This window comes from Zalophus californianus, chromosome 3 (assembly GCF_009762305.2).
Source record: "Zalophus californianus isolate mZalCal1 chromosome 3, mZalCal1.pri.v2, whole genome shotgun sequence".
NCBI classification, from domain to species: Eukaryota; Metazoa; Chordata; class Mammalia; order Carnivora; family Otariidae; genus Zalophus; species Zalophus californianus.
In genome coordinates this window covers 72,156,928-72,172,062 of record NC_045597.1, presented here as the reverse complement: position 1 = coordinate 72,172,062, position 15,135 = coordinate 72,156,928, and the positions used below count along the sequence as shown (strand labels likewise).

General features: G+C 41.8%; 1 protein-coding gene and 1 long non-coding RNA gene across 9 annotated transcripts in view; one reads left to right on the top strand and one right to left on the bottom strand.

Annotated features, from left to right (window-relative positions):
* The window catches only part of MTUS2 (microtubule associated scaffold protein 2), a 594,294-nt gene that overhangs the window by 534,606 nt on the left and 44,553 nt on the right, over positions 1-15,135 (top strand). The gene's annotated exons all lie outside the window — the stretch shown is intronic.
* On the bottom strand, positions 2,246-14,865 carry LOC113920700. The gene is made up of 3 exons (XR_003519348.1): positions 14,696-14,865; positions 3,174-3,308; positions 2,246-2,411 (listed from the first exon to the last, which is right to left on the bottom strand). It is a non-coding gene; the product is annotated as an uncharacterized LOC113920700 (long non-coding RNA).

Genomic DNA, 15,135 nt, shown 5'->3' with positions numbered 1-15,135 from the left:
ATGAGTTCGTAGATTGTTCTGAGACTTAGTGGTTCTGAGCATGGGCTTTGCAGGCCAATGACCCAAGTTCAGGTAGAGCAAGTTGGCTGACCGCTCTGTCCCTCAGGTTCTCCTTCCTAAAAAGGAAGGTCGATTAAAGAGGATACTGCTGATAAAGCAACCTGTAAAGGAGCTTCTCCTATTAGGGGTGTAGTAGCTTAAATCTGAAAATAGAGGACAAGGTCTTCCATTGTCGCCTGAATTCCTCCCCTGAGGGATGTTTGCTCCCCCATGGATAAGCTTTGGATCTGGGGTGTGCACCCTGACCCAACCAGATAGGGTATGCCAAATCCAGTGCCACTTCCCTCCGTCCTTTTCTGAAGCTTCTGAAGGCAGCAGGAACCACACAAGGATTACACTGAGTTTTTGTATTTGAGTCTTACTTGATGTCTGCATTAGTGCTAAGAATAGAACCAGAAATCATCTGCCAAATGAATCAACTGTGGGGTGAGGTGGGGGGTGCAGAAGGCCTTGGCAGCAGCAGGGCCTGGACCCTTCCACCTAGCACTCAGTCCAGTGGATGCTTTTGCAGCAACTTCCTGAGCCACTGCAGAGCCTGCATTTATGGGAGAAAGCAGACAGTGCACTGTGGGGCCCTACTCTTAACTCTAAAGTCTGGGAGTTCTCCGATCTTGGCCAGCAAAGAACACCCCTGAAGGGAGAAGGGAATGAAGCTTAGAAAGCTGACTTTGGAATGATCATCTAGAAAGAGAGATGAGCAATCCTGTCTCCTTACCAGCAGTCCTACCCTTATTTAGACCCCTGTCAGCAGAGTCAGATGGGGGCCACTGGAGCGTGGGGTCATGAGGGGCCATGGGGGCAGCAGGGGGGAAGGCGGGGGGAGCTGGAATTTCCACATGTTGTGAATTCAGACATGGAAGAGGGAGAAGCTTCAAACGATCAGAATGGTTTAGGAGCATTTAAACCGCAGATCCCAAAACAGCGCTGGCCTGTGCCACGCATCTAAAAGTTACCGCTCAAACTTGTATTCAAACCCTGAATTCCACCAGTATCTCCTCATAAGCACACATCAGTTGTTTACATCCTTGGTGGGAATAAATGCAAAGGCTTTTAGTATCTAGCCAGAATCACCTTAACGGGGGGTTCTCAGCCCTCGTGCATATTAGAATCACCTGCAATGCTTTTTAAAATAACAGTTTCCAAGACCTCTAGGGCAACAGAATCAAAATATTTCAGAATAGGGCCTAGGTGTTTTTTTTTTTTTAATTCCCAGATATTTGTGAAGTACAGTGAAATTTGAGAACCAATGGACTACACTGTGGAATGGGGATTTTGAATTGGGTCAGGGACAGGAGGAGGGGCTGTAGGGGATTTGGGGGTAGTCCTGGGAGGGTGAGGTCCCCCAGTGGAGGGCTTTGGGCAGCAGAAGAGCCTAGGGAGAGAAGCCTAGGTGGGAGGGGAAAGGGTACAGACAGGAAAGATGCAGAGGACAAATTCCACCCGCTCTGAAATTATACATAGAGTTGGCCCAAGTCCCAGAAAAAGGAAAGGAATATTCTCCTCCTTTCTTCACCTTGGCCCATCAGGCTAGGGCTGTCAGTCTCTTGAGTCCCCTCCCGGCTAGGTTAGATGGGCTTTTGGGCACCAACCACAGAAACTAATCCCCTGGTGTGTTGCTGACACACTTCATATTTACAATACATTCCCAATCGTGACATGTCTGGTGGAGCTACAACAGAATCTTCTAGAAGGTGTATATTTTGAATAGTGCCCTGATCAGAGATTTTGATGTGTGTTATCCCACACTGTTGGAGAATCCTGATTATAATAGTTTTTAAGTAGAATTTGCTGGCAGTTGATTTACAAGTAAACTTTGGGAATATCTCCTAATGAGTGATGTTTCCTGACATCAGGTGTGTGGGAGATTTTTCTACGAGAACAGCCAAGTCTCCAATACCAGCAAAGTGCCCAACAACTGAATTCAATTCTAACAGTAGCCGTCCAGAGTTAGGGCAGACCCCACAGGCCTTAGCCTCACCCCACTTCAGATGCTGGTCACACACTCCGGGGTCACCTGTACTTCTAAACAACTGGCTTCAAATCCAGGGATTCCCACAACCCCCTTCGCAGATCCAGTAAATCACCAGAATGACTTACAGAACTCAGAAAAACACTTGACTTGCATGCATTAGAAGGGATGCAACTCAGGAACAGCCAAATGTAAGACTTGCATAGGACGAGTATTTGGGGCACGGGGCTAGAGGGTCCAGGAGCTTCCGTGTCCTCTCCAGATGGGTTACTCTGTTAGCTCCTTGATGTGTCCCCCAACCTGGAAGCTCTCGTGATCCTCTCCATGGAGAAGGGGCTGTCTGAAATGGACTTTGCAGGATGACTGAGATTTGGATAGATGCCTATAGGAAGGGAAAGAGCACAATTATTGAGCACCCACTGAAACCTGCTGCCCCAGTGAATGTTCAGAGCGCAGGCCCGGCCCATTCTGCTCCCCTACGGAGAGACAAAGTCTGCTTGTTTCCTCTCTCCATGTATCAAAAAAAAAAAACAAACAAAAACACAACTTTCCACAGTTATCATTTAATAGTTATAAAACACTTAATCATGCTGATAAATTAGAATAAGCTACACCTCTCCTTGGAGCACTTAGGTTTTCCCCATTGTTTGCTATTATTTGCAGTGTTATGCAAATTACTTTTTTCCTCATGCCATTTTCTTGGGAATATATTCTCAAAGTGTGGACAAATCATTTTGACAGAATATCACGTTTATTCTAAACTCATCTGTATGTGAAAGATCCTTGGTATTTATTCTATAAATCAAGGTAAAAGATTATGGTGAATTTAATCTCAGTCTAGCGAGGGTTGCCTTATAAAGAGGAAATTTCATCAATATTTCTCTCTCCCATCTCCCTCCTTCCCTTCCCCACCCATCTTCTCTCTCTCTCTCTCTCTCTCTCTCTCTGTCTCTCTCTCTCACACACACACACACACACACACACCTGAGAAGAAACATTTTGTGGTCTAGGAGTCAAGTTCCTGTAGAGCAGCTAAAATTGGCATCATCTGTGTAATGTCCTGTGTGGAAACAAGGATCTCAGGTCATCCGCCTCTTGAAAGCCTCTCATCCTCAAGTCACCCTTCAGGGATGACCGCTCTTACCTTGTGTTTGGAGTTGACCTTAATTGGGTCTGTCCTTGGACGAGCCAAGCTGTAGTAATTGTGGGAGGAAGGGCATTTTAGATCTCCAGGGGACCAGAATCCAGCACCACATCCAGGGGAGGAGGAGCAAAAAGGCTAGAAATAGATATAATATTTGATTTTTAATCACTTTTTTTTAAATTCCCAGAAAATGTAGTTCTTAAAATATAAGCCTCGATTTTTAGATAGAGTGGTGTTCTCCAAATTTGGAAGTCAAATAATGAATAATTGAAGGGTCATGCTTATATTTGTAAATGCTGAAATAGATTTATAAGCTGTTCTTCTTAGACGTAGATTATTTTCCTTCGAGATCTTATGCTTCAAGTTTCTGACCACCATTGGGTGGATATTTATGGCCCTCTCTCTTGCAAGGAAACCTGAATCTTAAAAAAAGTGTGAATGATTTAAAAACATATATGAATTAGATGAGCTCCACCAGATAGAAAAAAACATATGCCATGTATAGCTGGCTTTAAACTGAGCCTTCTGGCTCACATTCGCAGGCCCACTGATGCTCTCTCATCCAGTCCAGAAGTCCTGCAGGTTCAAGGTGGACCAACACTAACCCCACTGCACACCTTCCCCCAGATTCCTGCCTTGGGTCTGCTCAAAGCTGTGACTCACTGATTTGGTGTGAAATTGCCTCTCATCTTCAAAGCTCTCCATCGCCCTGGCTGCCCTCCTTCTGCTTTATTTACCTGCCACTGCCCCCAGCCCCTAATGCTGATGGACAAAGCTGCTTTCTGCTTCCGGTGTGTCTTCCATCACCTTCTCTTAGATCCTCCTCTCTTGACCTTGTTACAAGGTCTGTTCTAGCTGTCCCCATCCCAAGCCAGGCACATGGGTTTTATCTTTCTGCCAGTTTCAGACTTAAGATGGACTTTGCTTTCTTATCTCTCTTAAACACTTTAAAAACACTTAACATGAAATACACTTTTTAAAACAGCAAGTGCTGTTGAACAAAACAATCATCCTGGCTAAGTTTCTAAGGTATTATACAGAAAGCTAAATTATTAAATCCACATTTTGATTGAAGTCAGCTTATTGAAACAAAGCAAAAAAAAAAAAAATACCTGAATGTTTTCTATAATACAAAAAAGGAGATATTAAAGAATTGTAAGAGCTTTGATACAAAGGTATATAGAAATCTAAGTTTGTGACAGTAAGCACTGAGGTGTTATTTATTGTGCTCTTAAGTTCCTAACTAGAGTACATTTTTCAGTTTATTTTCATTTAGAACTAGCAACACACACATACATATACATACTACTGGAAGTGTGTTTGTGAGACAGTTTTACCTGTCAAGGTTATATATGAAATGTCTCCCAGCGTTATGATCACAAGACTTTGTCTTTACATAGTGCTTGTACTTAGCAAGCTCTGTCATCTGGTATGTCTTATTTATTTCTTCAGACAACTCAGTGAAGTAGGTGTTGGTATCTTTATTTTATAGGAACTAGAGGTTTAGAAGGATTAATTGACTTCTAACTGTATACGGCTGGTTTGGGCAGAGTCAGGTTCTGGAATTCTAACATATAGTGTGTAAGCTTACCATGGCTTCCCCGCCCCCACCACCTTTTTGTTTTTGGTAATTTTTAATTTAGTAAATTGAAAAATCAGATAAAGTAAAATAGCTGCTTCTCCCAATTCTACATGACTTTCCCACAAAACCATAAGAGATGTTGGTATGAATCTGTCAAAACATGAATTACAGTGTAGGTATATAACACTGTGATGGTAATTGGCCCTAGGCTATATCCAGTAGGATTGAGTTCAGGACAAATTAACAAACTCCTCCCACAACGGTAGGTTCATCAAGGTAGATGTTTATTTCTCTCATGTAAAAGTCAGGAGGTAAGCACCCCCGGACAGGTGTGGTTTTGCGCTACAAAGTCCCCAGGGGACCCAGGCCTCTTACAGCCCACTGTTCTACCACCCCAAGACTGTGGCCATTTTCCTCATGGCCCAGTGTGGCAGCTGGTGCTACTATCATCATATCTCTATTCCAGGTAGTAGGGTGGAGAAAGGAATGAACAAAGAAGCAGAGAAAGTAGGTCAGCTGTCTTTGGGGGAAAGTTTCCAGGACCTATACGTCAGTTTTTATCTCATTGGCCAGAACTAAGTTCCAAGGCAAACCTTGCCACAACATAGACGGGGAAATGTCCTTTTTTTTTTTTTTCCCTTGGTGACCTTGATGAATTATTTTATTACTAGAAAGAAGGGGATACTGTGTATTGGGGGCTGTTAGCAGCCTATGCTATGGGGCCCTGATTGCCTCCATCATTGAGATGGAGGGAATAGTCCTGCCACAGGACTAATCGTCCTAGGCGATTGAGAGCAAAGGATCTAGCAGAGTGTTTGGCAGAATAGTGGGGGCTCGGTGTGTTATAGTTCCCTTAAATGTCAGATTGGATTATCTTCCTTCCTTTCACAGCTTTAAAAAACCTGAGTCAAAATGCAAAACCAAGAAATCTCAGAAAAAATAATCTTGGGATCACAAAAATATAATGCACATTTTCTGATTTATAAAAATATCTCTTCTAAGCACACCAATTAAAAGACAGTTTTGTCATATTGGATTAAAAAAAACGTAAAGCACAACTATGTGCTGCTTAAAAGAAACCCACTTCAAATATAAAGACACAAATAACTTAAAACTGGAAGGATGCGAAAAAGAGATGCTGTTGTAACACCAATCAAGAACTGGAGTGTCTATGTTAATATCATGCAAAGTAACCATCAGACCAGTGATATTACCAAAAGTTAGTGATGAAGGAGTTGGCTCACCAAAAAGGTATAACAATACAAAATACCTATGTAACTAACAATAAAATTTCAAATAACATGCAACAAAAACTGATAGAACTGAAAGGAGAAATAGACAAATCCACAATTACGTTTGGAGACTTCCCTCTTCTCTCAGTATTGATAGAGCAAGCAGGAAGAAAATCAGTAGGGATACAGAAGACCTGAACAACACTATCAACCAATTGACCTAACTGACCTTAATACAACATTCCATCCAACAAGCAGAACATGCATTCTTTCCAAATACACATGGAACATTGAGCAACATAGAACATATTCTGGGCCATAAAAGAAACCTCAACAAATATAAAAAAACTGAAATCATACTAAGTGTTTTGGACTATCACAGAAAAGGACTAGGGCGCCTGGGTGGCTCAGTCGGTTAAGCGACTGCCTTCGGCTCAGGTCATGATCCTGGAGCCCCGGGATCGAGTCCTGCATCGGGCTCCCTGCTCAGCAGGGAGTCTGCTTCTCCCTCTGACCCTCCCCCCTCTCATGTGCTCGCTCTCTCTCATTCTCTCTCTCTCTCAAATAAATAAATAAAATCTTTTAAAAATTAAAAAAAAAAGAAATGGACTATAAATCATAAAACATGAAAATATCTGGGAAAACTCTAAACATTTAGAAATTAAATGGCATACTTCTAAATAACACACAGGTCAAAGAGGAAACCACAGGTCAATTAGAAAATATATTGAACTGAATGAAAATAAAAATACCATATATCAAAATCCTTGGGATGCAAAATTCTCTCTGAATTGCAGAGTTGATATCATATTAAATTCACTGGACAACATGGGAGACACCCAGTGTGTACTATCACTGTCCTAGGCTCTCTGGCGAGGAGGTGAGTAGTGTTATTCGAAATAAGGTTTGATCTAGTAGGTTTAGTCTCCTGTCAGAAACTTGAGCATGACAGCATAGCTTCAAATATACTGCTTTCCTTGCAAGATTGACCACTCAGCATGGTTGCGTTCTGGAATTGCATGCCCCTCCTATAGGGAAATGGTATTAGTTCTGACCTGGGAAAAATTCAAACTAGTGATGTCAACTGCCATGATTAGATTTTATCCCAGTAAATGTAATTTTATAAAGTCATTTTAGTTTCTGTCCCAAATGGTGCTTACCAATGCACAGTAATACCAAAACTACAGACTCCCTTAAATATGCCAAAGGCTGGGTTTGGTTGCCATGGAAAATACATTATCAGCTACAATTTTACCAAACTGTTACTTTCTCTGAGACAATGATTTATTCCAATTGGCAGCAACACGTTTTTTGATATTTATAAAAGTCTTTTAAGTCAACACACATAGCACATTCTAGTTATTTTATGTGGATATGTCCATTTTGTGATTCCCTAAGATATATACTATTCTATGAATAAAGATAATTTTCTCTTCTGATATGTGTTCATATTTTTAAATCTGTTGGGTTAATCCTTAACTAACCTGAATTGACTTGATTAGAAAAGATCCGGAGACCAAGGGCTGCCCCTGAACTACCCTAAAAATAAGCAACTTCTTGAAACTCAGAACCAGCTGCTGCCATAAAGTTGTGACTTTATAGATCTAATATTTGAAGTGGCATATGGTTCACAAAGCCCTTTCATACATTATTTCATTTGATCCTAACAGTAACCCTAAGAGATAGATAATACAACCACTGTTGTAACAGTGAATAAACATTGCCTATAAAAAGTAAAAGCAGGGGCGCCTGGGTGGCTCAGTCGGTTAAGCATCTGCCTTCGGCTCAGGTCATGATCCCAGGGCCCTGGGATCGAGCCCCACATCAGGCTCCTTGCTCCGCAGGGAGCCTGCTTCTCCTCTCCCTCTGCCTGCCTGCTGCTTCCCGTGCTTTGTGCTCTCTCTCTCTCTCACTATCTCTCTCTGTGTCAAAAAAAAAAAAAAAAAAGTAGAAGCAAATCCCAAATCACATAACTGTGAGGAATAACAGAGCTGGGTCCTTATCTCTTTCCACCATGACCACAGCATGCTGCCTCTGTGTTATAAGATCTCAACTGATATCTAGGGAAGATAATAAAAAAACAGAGAAAGACATGACAATGCAATCGATTTAACCTGAAAATTGCTGAAGAGCATTTTGCAAAATATGTATTTTAACTGACAGTCACATACAAATTATGCAAGCGTAATTGCTTCCCACTTGTGAATTTCTCATACGCGGATCCCCTCTTATTTTTCTTTGTATCTGGTACTCTGGCTCAGAGCTTCGCACAGTGAATGTGGACCATTCACTACTTCACTTTATAAACTTGACTGAACCCAGGAGCGGTACCCATTAGTGTTCCAGGAGTAGAATAGGAATGTGGTGTGGTCTCTGATTTGGGGGAACACTTATGCATCGGAGAGACGGACATGAGCAGATAATTAAAATCCAGTGTACTAAGTAAGGTGCTAGAGGTCTGGGAGCTCAGAGCAGGGGTTGTAACCTAGGCAGGGATCCAAGAAAAGCTTTTAGGGGTAAAACAGCTGAGCTTAAAGGAAACGAAGGAATGAAGAAGTGATTCTTCCATATACCAGATCAATTACAGTACCGGCATTAATGACATCATTTACTTGGTCTCTCCATTGGGAAATGGGAAAAATAGTGAAGACAGATTTTCCATGTGGCTATTCCTAAGAAGAGGAATGAGTTTGGATTTATGAGATGAGTTTGTGTTTATGAAACTCTTTAAATTATTTACATAAAAAGCAAGGGCAGTGTTTGGGATATAAGACTCCAATGATTCGCTTTTCACAGACTTTTTTAACATTCGATTTTTCTTGTCTAATGACATGATGCATTATTCTTATGCATTCAAATAACCACAAATATCACCAGGGCCATATTCAGGTATCCAAGAGTACTATCAATCTATCTACTTAATTTGGCAGTTTATTTGAACAAAGTACCATAAATTACAGTGTATTACATGCTTGTGATTCAGGTCACTCTTTTTGCTAAAAATTGTTCTTCAGCCAGGTTTTGGGGAAGTTAATTCTGGTGAAGAAGATGAAAACCAGACCATTTCTGTATTTCAAGTAACCAAGTAAGGACTTACTAGGTTTCAGTAATATCAAATCTGATCATGAGCTCAGGGCTCCTTAGCACAACTATCTTCTTAAAAAATAAAACCAAAAAAAAAGTTAAACCAACAGCTCATGAAGAAGAATGTGGTCAGAGTTTAGCTAACCTTGGTGGATCTACTGTAGTCCAGCTTTATTTTTTCTTTGCTAGTATACCAGGAAGGGCTCTGACTTTCAAGGAAACACTTTTAACTAAGTTCACTAGAGCTTGATGTGAAAATAAAAAATACCAGTTTATTAGTTTACAGTGGCAAATATATCCCCTCATAGGCAGATCTCTCTAGAAAGCTAAAATTCTAATCAGAAGACTGCTGAGTGGACCAAACTCAAAAATATACTAAAGATAATAATGGCATCTTGCTGAGATAGACTTGGGTAGTCATCTCCATGACCTGTTCTTTTCTAGGACCTCAGTTCTTAGCCAGGGATCCCATGGGAGGAGATAGAAGCCTGTTAGCATCACTTGGGTGCTTTTACCAAATACCCATGTCCAGACTTCTTCCAGCCACAGTACAGTTCTGGACTTAACTTCCCACTGTACACAGCCATAAAACAGACAAAATATATGAGTTACCTATTCCACAGGTGCACCACAGACCTGTGGTCCTTGAGAAAAGGGAAACATACTAATGAGTCCCATGTTAGCCCCAGCCTTCTGCCTGGGGCCACTTACCAGACCCTGGCACAGAGAGGGGCTCCAGGTAGTGACCACCATCTTGCTAAGCTGAAGAAGCAGATAGCAGACTTTGAGCCAATTGAAATGGCTTGAAATTGTGGGACTGAGCCTGGCGAGGAGTAAGCTAAGTAGAGGAGGGCCCCAGAAAATTGCATAGGGGTTTTCCATATGTTCTTAGATGAAGAGTAGGTTGTGTGTGCACTGGGAGGCCTGGCAGAGGGTGGCTATTGTAGGGCTGGGAGCTGAATGGAGGTATCAGAGGCTGTGTCATGCTGGAAGACATTAGAATTCCAGCCCACCCAGCATGGAGAGATCTCTTGAGCAATCCATCAAGCTCTGAGAAAGGCCAGGCTTTAGGAATAAGGGCCATGACCTAGTTGGAATAAGGGTCTCTCTAAGACTAAAGACAGACTGAAATTGACCCACTCTAAAAAGAGTGGAACCAAGGTAGAATCAAAGGAGTCTAGTAATTTACCTGCCTGCAAGCAAAACGCAACACTCATTAAGGAAACTCCTTATGATATATCACCTACAGTGTTGAATTTACAATTTTTTTAAATTAGACATACAAAAAAGCAGGAGCCATAATCAAGGAAAAAAGTAGTCAATAGAAATGGATATTGAAATAACACAGATGTTGGAACTGGCAGATAAGAAATTTTAAAAGCTATTATAAACATATTCAAACACTTCTAGAAAAGTAAGAAGACAATGAGTAAACTGGTAGGGAAGCACAAGAGAGAAATGAAAACTATAAAAAAAAGAATGAAATGGAAACATTAGAACTCTAAAGTAGAGACTCTGAAATGGAAAGCCCACTATCATATCCACTGGATAGGCCTTAGAGCAGATTGGAGACTGCAGAAAAAAGGGTCAGTGAATTGAAGAGAGTCAGCAGACATTATCTAGTCAGGAGAACAGAGAGAAAGATCGAAAATATGAGCACAGTGTCAGTGACCCGTGGGACTGCATTAAGCAGTGTAACAGGTGTGTAACTGGATAGGCAAAAGGGGGAGGGAGAGAAAGAAATTGGACAGAAAAAAAATACTTGAAAAAATGGTGGACATAAACATCCTAAATCTGGCTTTAAAAGAGCAACCCACATGGGACACCTTGGTGGCTGCAGTCAGTTGATCATCTGACTCTTGGTTTCGGCTTAGGTCATGATCTTGGGGTCATGAGATTGAGTCCCATGTCAGGCTGTGCACTCAGTGCAGTCTGCTTGGGTTTCTCTCTCCCTCCCCATCTTCCCCTCATTTTCTTTCTCTCTCTCAAATAGAAACATAAATCTTTTTTAAAAATTAAAAATAAATAAAAGAGCAACCCACAGAGCAAAGAAGCTCAATGAACCTCAAACAGGATAAATACAAATATATAATCACATCTCAGCACATTCTAGTCAACTACTGAAAACCAGAGATAAAAAGGAAATGTTCAAGGCAACTAGATAAAGACACCCATTACATACAGAGGAATGAGGATATGAATGACAGGTAACCTCATCAGAAACAGAGGCCAGCAGACACTGGAATGACATTTGGAAAGTGCCAGGGAAAAAGGAAAAAACAAAATCAAAACCCATCAACCCAGATTTCTGTACCAAGAGAAAATATCCTTTGAAAATGATACAAATTTGGATGTACAGGACTAAATTTAAATTATCAAAAGGGTAAATATGTGGATAAATATAAAAGACTGTTCATTTTGTTCTTAAACTGTTTACTTTTAAGCGTTCAATTTGATGATCTCTTGCTATGAATACATTCATATAATCACCGCCCCAAACAGGATTTATGACATTTACCTCCCTCCAGAAATTTTCTTCATGCCTCTCAGTTCCATCCCCTCTCTACCTCTAAAGCAACCACTTTCTCATTTCTGTAAGCATGGATAAGTTTTGCCTCTTCTGGGAACTCCTATAAATGGTATCAGACATTTTGTACTCTTCTGTGTCTGGATGCTTTTGTTCCACATGAGAGATTCATCCACATCGCTGAGTAAATCAGTAGTGTGTTCCTTTTTATTGTGTAGTATGTTCCGTTTGCATGAGCATGCCAAAATTAATTTGTCCATTTGTCTGCTGATGGACATTTGGATTGTTACTTTTTTGCTCTCATAAATAAGGCTGTTAGGAATATCCTTGAACAATCTTGTGTTTTCGTTCTCTTGGCTAAGTTCCTACATTATAAATTACTGGGTCATAGGATAGATGTGTGTGTCACTTTAGAAGAAAGTGCCAAACAGTTCTTGAAATGTTTGTACCATTTTGCGTGATATTCGACGATGTGTGAGAGTTCCAGTTCCTCCCCATCCTGTCAACATTTGGTAATGTTAGTAATTCTTTTGTTGCTGTTTTAGCCATTCTAGTAGGTGCGAAGACTATCTCGTGGTCTTAATTTGCATTTCCCTGATCACTAATGATGTTGAGCACTTTTTATGTGCTAACTGGTGATTTGAATATCTTTTGTGAAGTGTTGGTTGCCCATTTTTTTGTGAGTTCTTTGTCTTTTTACCAAACAGCGGCCACCCCCTTCACCTGGGCATGCAGGCTCCCTCAAGGTTGCCATGAGCCCTCCTGGCACTCCACTCATTTGTGTCTGTGACCTGTCTTAAAGACTGGCTTGGGATGGTCTACAGTCATGAATGGGAAAAATAGAAAGCAAATCTATTGCTAAGATATAAGGCATTTTAAAGTGCTGTTCTTAAGATAATTTTGAATGTCTACTCTGTGTGAAAGTATTCTAGGTGTTTCATTCAGAGATCAGTAAGTTATAATCCATGAACCCAAAGAGTTTATAATCAGTTGGGAAAACGGGCATGGCAGGAAGTGATTGTAACATAAAATGAAGCAAGTGGCTTTCTCCTAACAGTATCTGTCACAGATGCTGTTCCAGGCCCTCTGTCCTTTTCAGTCTCTGCAAGCTCTGGAGTCATCTCACCTACCCCCATGGCTTCGACTGCCACCTAAGGTATTCCCTCCCAGGTCCAGGTCCCCAGCCCTGGTCTCTCTTGAGATCTCCTCTTGGTGAATCACGGGCAATACCACTCTTCGTGGTCAAACAGTTTTATCTCCACCCACCCCATAGTCCCCACGTCAAAGCAAAACAAAGTGAGATCTCTACTTCTCCTTCTATGTTCTTGATTTCGTTCAAGTACAAGCTAAGCTAAGGAGGCATCCACATGAATGGAATAAATCAGACTGAGGGATATTTTTCTCTCATGTAATGGTCCAAAGACAGAGAGACCCAGGGATGGCCATGCGTCCGGACGGTCTGCTCCACTGTCCCTAAAGCCATGGTCCCTGAATGTTTGGAGCTGATGCATGAAGGAGAATGTTTTGGTCTAAGGGAAAATGAAGGTAAGTAGAGGGCAGACAGCTCCCTTCTAAAACATATGATCTAGACATTGCCATATCACTTCTTAAAGACATCCCTTTGGCCCAAGCGGTCACGTGGCTACACAGAGCTGCCAGGGAGATTGGCAGGGCAGCCATTTCGGTTTAAAAAAAGACTTGGAAAAGTACCATGAATAAGAGAAAAAAAAGGAGACGGGAACAGTTAGGCTGAACCATAAATTTTTAGTTCAGTTTTTGACAGGGTATTCATAGAGTAAACTAACACAGGAGGTTGGGAGTCTTCACCATCTCTCCCGCTCCTCATACTTGATATCAAATGCCATCAGCTCCTCTTGATTGTACTTTTAAAGTATGTCCTCATTCGAATTCCTGTAGTGATGTAGTCTCTCCTTTTGCAAACACCTCCTCACTAGTCCCCTTGCCTCCCTTCCTGCCCCTAGTGTCCATCCACTGTTCCTTCCCTGATTAAAATCCATCAGTCACCAGGTCCACGTTTCCCTGTGAGAAGAACAGTGTTTGCCTCTAGCTAGAGGGTCTAGGTGGGAAGAAAAATTACTTCTCACCATATTCCTTCCGTGTTATTTGAGTTTTGTCTCATCCAGAAACTCAAAACACTGTGATAAAGAAAGATCCTTTGGTAGCTTTATGTCATGGATAGAATAAATAGAATTCAGACTTTTTAGCATGCATACCAGGACCGCTGTCTGCCCTCCCACACACAACTCCTGCTGCTCCGCATCCCATCTCTGCCAACTTCTGTTGCTTCTGTTGCTTCTTCCTGAACTGGTCTCTCCTTCTCCTCACCCGCCAAGCACCTCAGACTTGCTGGAAAACCGTCACCTCCACAGCGCCCTATCAGGGCCTTCTTCCTCAGTGGCAAATTCTCTGTTGCCATAGCACACAGTATTCCTGTCACATTGCTGTCACTGATCATTCATCCATCTGGTTCTCACTTCCTGTCACTAGACCAAGGTCCCCCAAGGGGGGGGCTATGCTTAGCATCAAGGTTAGTTTCTGAATACCTTGTACAAGAGATTTGGTATTCCAAGAGCTTAAGGTCACCTGGAGGAAATTATTTAGGGAGACAGAGTTTACGAGAAAAACTCTTAAAAATATTTTTATACTCACTAAATAAAATAGTACAGTGGATTAAATAAAAATAATGTTTATGCCATTCTGCACATTTACATTAATTCCTATTTCCATCTTCTACTAGAGACACTCCAGGTTCTCCTTCCCTGTGATTTGCAGCAGATGCTTACAGATTATGCATGCACCCTACATAATTAAAGCTGCCATTTATTGAATGCCTATGAAATGTCCGGGAGTGCAAATGCATGGTTTCTAATTCTCAAAACAGTCCTGCGAGGTATGCCTATTTTACAGATGAGGATACTGAGGCTCAGATCAACAAGCATCGAGTTGCCCAGGGTTTTATATTCTACAGCAGGGATTTGAACTGGGGTCCACAACTCCAAACCCATGCCTGTTTTGCCCACAGTGTTCTGCCTGTCACGCCTGCTCAGAGACCATGCTTTTGTCCTGTTTTACTTACTGTTTGCCTCTCCACTCAAATGGTATTGGTTCCCCAGGTTAGGACTGGATACCTCCTCACTCCGGCACACAGTCACCAGCTCCTGCCCCGAACAGGCTGGGCATTCAGTGTTTGGGTCTGAGTTTACTTTTCTTCGGTGTATTCTTCCCATCAAAGCTTCCGGGCACAACCTCTGTCCCTGCTCTGCCATCCACTTTATTTCCCTTTTCTACCCAAACCCTGTTTCTTCTTCTTCCCATGTTCCCAGCAGGGGTGAGTTCACAAAGGGCTTCCCCTGTCCTGTTGATGTGACATCATGGTGGACTTGGGTCAGGGAGGGACTGGAAGGGGCCACAGATGGAGACACTTGGTGCCCGGGAAAGGCTAAAAGTGTGGGGCTCCTTCTTGACATTTATCCAACATTTATTTAGTCAGATCAGGGGATAAACTGTTTTTTCTTC